Source organism: Myotis brandtii, unplaced genomic scaffold (assembly GCF_000412655.1).
Source record: "Myotis brandtii unplaced genomic scaffold, ASM41265v1 scaffold1105, whole genome shotgun sequence".
NCBI lineage: Eukaryota > Metazoa > Chordata > Mammalia > Chiroptera > Vespertilionidae > Myotis > Myotis brandtii.
The window spans coordinates 942,012-949,149 of record NW_005353770.1 but is presented as its reverse complement, the minus strand read 5'-3'; the positions used below and the strand labels follow the sequence as shown (position 1 = coordinate 949,149).

Here is a 7,138-nt window from a genome sequence, read left to right as displayed (position 1 = left end):
GGGGTTAGAAGGATGGGTGTGGCCGGCGGGCGCCTGTCAGGGCGTTCGGACTTACCAGCGAGCTACAGCCAGGGAGAGTACTAGTGAGCAGCACGGGCTGGTGCAGTGAGAGCTGAGCGCTCCCGGGGAGTGGTGAAGAGCTCATTTTCACCGTAGGGGACTACCCACCGGTGGTAGAGTGCTTAGCTATTTGCAGAGAGTTTTCTCTTAAATAATAACAAATATGGGGAAAGCAGTTTAGCGAGGAGCGTGAATTCTGGGACCGTCTATTGAGTGTTCATTATCGTCAGGCTCTGTGCTAAGCACATTACATTTATTATGTTTTTGGATCCTTCAAATAACCCTAGAAAGTAGGTATTACGCCTGTTTTACTGAGGAGGAAGTTTGTCTTGGAGTACTTAAAAAATAATAGAGGGTAAAATTAATAGTAGCTAACAGGTGTTGATTTCATAAATTATACATTTTCTCGTGTTTATAAACATGAATTAGGTATTATACCTTTTAAAAATAAATGACCATGGGGAGGCTCATGTGCTTTAAGATGGTCAGCAGAGAAGGAAACAGAGGCAGGTGGGTGGGAGCCAGGCACGGAAGTGAGAGGGCAGTGAGGAGGTGGGGTAGAGAGATGGGGTGGAGGGGGTGTTCCTGGGCAGCGAGTCACAGAACTTCTATGGCAGGCTGAAGGAGCTCCAAAGAGCTGAAATTTGGGGGAGATCGCACCTTCCTGAGAACTGGGCTAAAAAGAAGCATTATTTCTCCTGTGAGTGGGAAGAGGATAATTTCAAAGTCGAAATTGTGGGTTCTACTTTCCGACTCTTGACTTTGGGCAAGTAATATTGCTCTTCTAAACCTCAATTTCTTTATACATAAAATGGCAATATAAACAAAGAATGAAAGTGAACTAGATTAAAATCACAATGCAATACATTACACACCACCAGATAGGCAAAAATTTTAAAGTGCAACACTACCAGATATTGGCGAGCATGTAAAGCAACAAGACCTCTCATACACTGCTTGTGGAAGTGGAAACTGGTTACAACCGCGTTGGAATACAATGTGGCATTATCTAATAAAACATAAATTTAAAATTTGAAATTTAAAAAACTTTATTTAATTTTAAAAATTCTGTGATCAAAAATTTGAGAACAGCTATTTCAGAGAAACTTATGCACAGGTATATCATGATACATATACAGGAATATTTAAAGCCTAATAAGAGTCCCAACCTGGCAATACCCCAAATATCCATAAATTTGAGTATATTAATAAAATGGGACATTACATAGCAATGAAAATGAACATATAGCAGCATAGGAAAATTATATAAACATAATGCAACAGAAGCTAGGCAAAAGAGAAATAATAGGCAAAAACTTCAAAGTGCAACACTACCAGATTGGGCGAGCATGTAAAGCAACAAGACCCGTCAACTAAATGATACTACTTTCCCTAATACAGTGATCCAAAGAAGCAAGGGAATGACTATCTCAAAAATCAGGGTAGTAGGGAAGAATAGGGTAATAGGTGAGAAGCAACACAGGGTGGCCTGTGAGGTGAGGGCTCTTCGGTGCCTGCAATGCTTTTTTTTCTTTTTTTGCCTAGAGGTAGTTACATTTATTTCAACTTTATAATACTTGTTAAACTCACATATGTTTTATGTATTTTTCTATATGTTTGTTATATTTCACAATAAGAAAAGAGAAAAAATGGGATGGGGGGGGGGAAAGGGGTCCTAATATATGGTGACAGGAGAAGATTTGACTTTGGGTGGTGGGCACATGGTGCAATATATAGATCTTGCAACATAGAAACCCACACCTGAAACCTATATGTTCATGTTGACCAATGTCACCCCAATAAACTTTAAAAAATAATAAAAATAAAATGGCAATTGAAAAAGTAATATGTAGATGTTAAGGTTGAAGAATAGCACATTAAAAGCTAAAAAAAACCCTTATGTATTTTATGATTAACTATAAGTGAATTTCTTTGAACTGTCCTGAAAAAAAAACACAAAAGGAAAAATTACTATGTTGGATGCATCAGTTAGCTATTATTTTGGGGGGAAAAACACCTCAAAACTTATGGCTTGCACAATATATATTACTGCCTGGAAGACTATAGGTCAGCTGGTGCATCTGCTCTCAGATGGGCTCACTCATCATCTGTGGTCAGACGGAGGTTGGGTGGACAGCTTTGCTGATCTTGGCTGGGTGTACTCATATTTTGGTGGAACAGCTGGTTATAGGCTGATCTAGAATGGCCTTGGCTAGGACAACTGGACTCTCCTCCATATGGTTCATGTTGTAGCCTCTCATCCTCCAATAGGCTAGCCCAGGATTGTGCACTCAGTGGTTATAGGATTCCACAAGAATGTGCAAGGCTTCTTGAGGCCTAGGCTCAGAACTGGGCCATCATTTCTGCCTCATTCTGTAACCCAAAACAAATCAAATTATAATTTGATATAAGGCCAACCTAGTTTCAAGGGACAGGGAAGAGCTGCAAAGTCAGGGCTCCATTAGGGAAGCAGAAGAATGAAAAACTATATATATATATGTAGTAAGGAGTCGACTATAGGAATTTGACATTTCTAGTTGGGGTAGCTGGTTAAACAGTTTCGGGGAGGCTGTTACTTCTTCATCTGGTGCCGGAGCCTGAAGTCTGCAGGTAAAGCAGTCAGAAAGGGAAGATGGATGTGAAGTGGAAGGAGGAAGAGAAACTGGACCTTCAAGGATTGGCCACAATCCACATCACTTTCTTACCACATCCAAGCCTCCAACTTCCATGATGGATGGTCTACAGGAAGAGCTGGTGTTCTTCATTGAGTTAAACATGCACCTGGCCCAGAGCCATTCCTTTCTTTGGGTGCAGAAAGGAATATTGCTGCTGCTTCATCACTTCTGTTTTTCAAAATGTCTCTTGTGGACCACTAACCCCCAACTATGCAGGGAATGAAATTTGAGGAAAGAATAGTTCCAGCTGAGCTAAGTTAATACAGTACAAATGCACCACAGACACTGCAGAAGCGGGGTGTGGGGGTGGGATTAGGGAAGAATTTTGTTAATTTTTGCAATCAATCTATCCCACTGGATAAAGACAGAAAATGAATAAAATTAGATTCTTGCCCTTGGACAGTTCATAGTCTATAAAATAGAAATTTAACTTTGTTCCAAATTTTTAGTTTATCTTTTCCTCATTTCCCAGGATTATTATAAGAACCAGAGAGTATATATTGTGAAAAATCTTCATAAAATACACGACATGATATGATCTTTATGTCAGATACACATTCTTGTAGGGACTACAAAATAGTACAAGAAAAAAACAAACAAACCATGATTTGTTCAGGTTACAATAGAAATTTTGACCTAAATATAGGCTTTTTGCCTAGGCCATCTCATACCCCTTCCTAATGTAGGTAGTGTCATGTAGGCTTGGGCAAATTACCTAACTTTCTGATACCCAGTTTCTTCATCCATAAAAAAGAGGTAATAATGCCTATTTTATAGGTGGCTGAGAAAATTGAATGAGATGAGATAATATCCATACAGCATACAGCTCACAGCATAGTGCATTAAATGAAGTAGAGACTCTATATATAATTCTCCTTCAAAAAGCTACAATGAAAAAATTTTATCTTATTACTCCTATACCAGTATATGGGTCTATGCTTATTTCTGTATGTTAGACTATTAAATCAGGTTAAGTGATCAGGTTGGAAGGTAAATATAGGGCAGCGGTTCCCAACCTGTGGGTCGTGACCCCTTTGGTGGTCGAACGACCCTTTCACAGGGGTTGCCTAAGACCATCCTGCATATCAGATATTTACATTACAATTCATAACAGTAGCAACATTACAGTTATGAAGTAGCAACGAAAATAATTTTATGGTTGGGTCACAACATGAGGAACTGTATTTAAAGGGCCAGAAGGTTGAGAACCACTGATATAGGGTGTCCCCCAAAATGTAAACACACACTTTGAATAATTATATGTAACAACTAGAGGCCCGGTGCATGAAAATTCATGCACTGGACGGGGGTCCCTCAGCCCGGCCTGCCCCCTCTCACAGTCCAGGAGTTCTCAGGGGCGGGGGGCGACCCGGCAATCAGGGGAAGGCGACACCCCATCACACCTCTGCTGCTGCCACTGCCGGCAGCGCAAGCCTCGGCCAGCCCTGGTTACCTGAGCCTCGGGCGGCCCTGGGCTGCTGGGCAGCCACCATTTGAGGCTTGCCTGCACCTTGGGCCAGCCCTGGGCAGGTCGGGGGCTAAGGGGACTGGAGGACTTCGGAGGCAGGAGGGCCCAGCCTTGCTGCACGCCTGCAAACCCAGCAGGGCTGAGTGGACTGGGTGCCGCCATCTTGTGGCTGTGGGCGCCGCCATCTTTGAGGGCGGGGCAGTCAATTAACATATTCCCTTCTTATTGGCTGTGGGCACCGCCATTGTTGTGATGGCATGAGGGTCAATTAGCATATTCCCGCTTTATTAGATAGGATAAATGTATTTATTAAAATACATTTCATTTTCAAAATTGAGCTACCAGCTGTTACAGTGTGTATATATATTTTTTGAGACAGCCTGTATAAAATCAAGAGAGGTTTCAAATGACAATGTTTAGGATTGGGGGGGAGACACTTCCATGACCTCCTTGGTGTCAGCATCAGATACAGATTAGAGAAGCTGTAGGATGAAGCATTTGGCCATGCAGAGATGAAGATGACCTTTTATTTATTTATTTTTTAAAAATATATCCTATTGATTTTTGACAGAGAGGAGGGAGAGGAATAGAGAGTTAGAAATATCGATGAGAGAGAAACATCGATTCAGCTGCCTCCTGCACACTCCCCACTGGGTATGTGCCTGCAACCAAGTACATGCCCTTGACCGGAATCGAACCTGGGACCCTTCAGTCCACAGGCCGATGCTCTATCCACTGAGCCAAACTGGTCAGGGCTGAAGATGACCTTTTAGACAGCACCTGCCACAAAGGGGGGGGGGGCACCAGAAAAGTCAACATCTTCACTGTTTTACCTACAGCCTGTATTCATCATTATCTGAATCTGAGATATTGAGTAGCAATTTAGACACTAGAGACTGCTTTTATTTCTAGTATTTTTAGAGGTGGTCTAATATTCTAGTATTTTAAATGGGAAAAATAATCATGTAGTCCATATCCATACAAAAAATCCAACCAATTTTTCTAAATATCATTAACAACAATGTTCAATTCTATAACAATCCTTAAATGTATCTGCATGATATAAGTATTTAAAATATTAATCATCCAATTATTTAACACTTAATGGGCTCATCAATGGTATGTTTGTATGTAGCTCTCAAGGATACTATACAGTATCACAGTGATAGTGAACCTTTTGAGCTCGGCGTGTCAACATTTTGAAAAACCCTAACTTAACTCTGGTGCCGTGTCACATATAGAAATTTTTTGATATTTGCAACCATAGTAAAACAAAGACTTATATTTTTGATATTTATTTTATATATTTAAATGCCATTTAACAAAGAAAAATTAACCAAAAAAATGAGTTTGCGTGTCATAGGTTCGCCATCACTGCAGTATCAGATATGAATTCTGTTTTTCTTCTACACTATACTGAACATGTACTATCCTAATAATAGACAAACATGGTAATTGACTGTACCTTCGCTACGCCTCCCATTGGCTAATCAGTGCGATATGCAAATTAACCCAACCAAGATGGTGGCCGGCAGCCACGCAATTGAGCTAAACAAACCCCAGATACCTGCTTTCAGCTGGCCGTGGCCACGGAGCCGGCTCTTAGCTCAAGTGACAGCAACAAAGTTTCAATTATAGAAGCTAAACAAACCCCAGATACCTGCTTTTAGCAGGCCGTGGCCACGGAGCCGGCTCTTAGCTCAAGTGACAGCAACAAAGTTTCAATTATAGAAGCTAAACAAACCCCAGGTACCTGCTTTCAGCAGGCCGTGGCCTCAGAGCTAAAGCGAGCAGGAGCCGGCTCTCAGCTCCAGTGACGGCAACTAAGTTTCCATTATAGAAGGTAAATAAATCCCAGAATAAAAAAGAAAAGAAAAAAAGGAGAGGCTGGGAGCTTCACTGGCCAGTCTGAAAATGGCCCTCAGCCCCTCACCCAGACTGGCCAGGCACCCCAGTGGGGACCCCTACCCTAAAGGGGGTGTGGCCAGCCTGAAAACAGCCATCAGCCCCTCATCCAGGCTGGCCAGGCACCCCAGTGGGGACTCCTGCCCTGAAGGGGGTGTGACCAGCTGCAAACAGCCATCAGACCCTCACCCAGGCTGGCCAGGCACCCAAGCGGGACCCCCACCCTGATCCGGGACACCCTTCAAGGCAAACCAGCCGGTACCCACCCGTGCACCAGGCCTCTATCCTATATAGTAAAAGGGTAATATGCAAACTGACCCTAACAGTAGAAGGACTGGGAATGTGGTCCTGCAGACATTGTAGGCTTCAGATGTCTTCTCTCTCTTCAATTCTCTCTTCCATGCCACCAACATCCTACTGGCCACTAGGGGATGCTGCTCCCTTTCTAATATTTCTACCCAGGCAGAAACAATTGATTCTTTTTCATCTGGGATTTACAGTAGCATAGCTGATATATTTAAGCAAAACTTTGCTAAAGGTACCAGGATAACAAAAGGGAGATAATATTTAAAAGTAGTTAGTGAATGGATCACAAAGCTTCTGGAAAGTCATGTTAATAGATTTGGACTTCTTCCCAAGGCAGTGCAGAACTATTAAAAAGTGTAAAGCATGAGAGAACCTAATTAGAGTGGTGTTGTAAAAGAGCATTCTAGTGCCATATCAAGGCTGCATTAGAGAGGTGAAAATATTTAAACAAGGAGACCAATTGAAAGACTGTTTACATTTTTAGTTTTTTGAGGAAACTCCATACTGTTCTCCACAGTGGCTGCACCAGTCTGCATTCCCACCAGCAGTGCACGACGAGGGTTCCTTTTTCTCCACATCCTCACCAGCACTTGTCGTTTGTTGATTAGTTGATGATAGCCATTCTGACAGGTGTGAGATGGTACCGCATTGTTGTTTTGATTTGCATCTCTTGGATAATTAGTGACTTTGAGCATGTTTTCATATGTCTCTTGGCCTTCCTTCT

General features: G+C 42.1%; 1 protein-coding gene across 1 annotated transcript in view; it reads right to left on the bottom strand.

Annotated features, from left to right (window-relative positions):
* Nucleotides 1-7,138, bottom strand: part of LOC102245052 (transmembrane emp24 domain-containing protein 7) — a 79,189-nt gene that overhangs the window by 12,505 nt on the left and 59,546 nt on the right. The gene's annotated exons all lie outside the window — the stretch shown is intronic.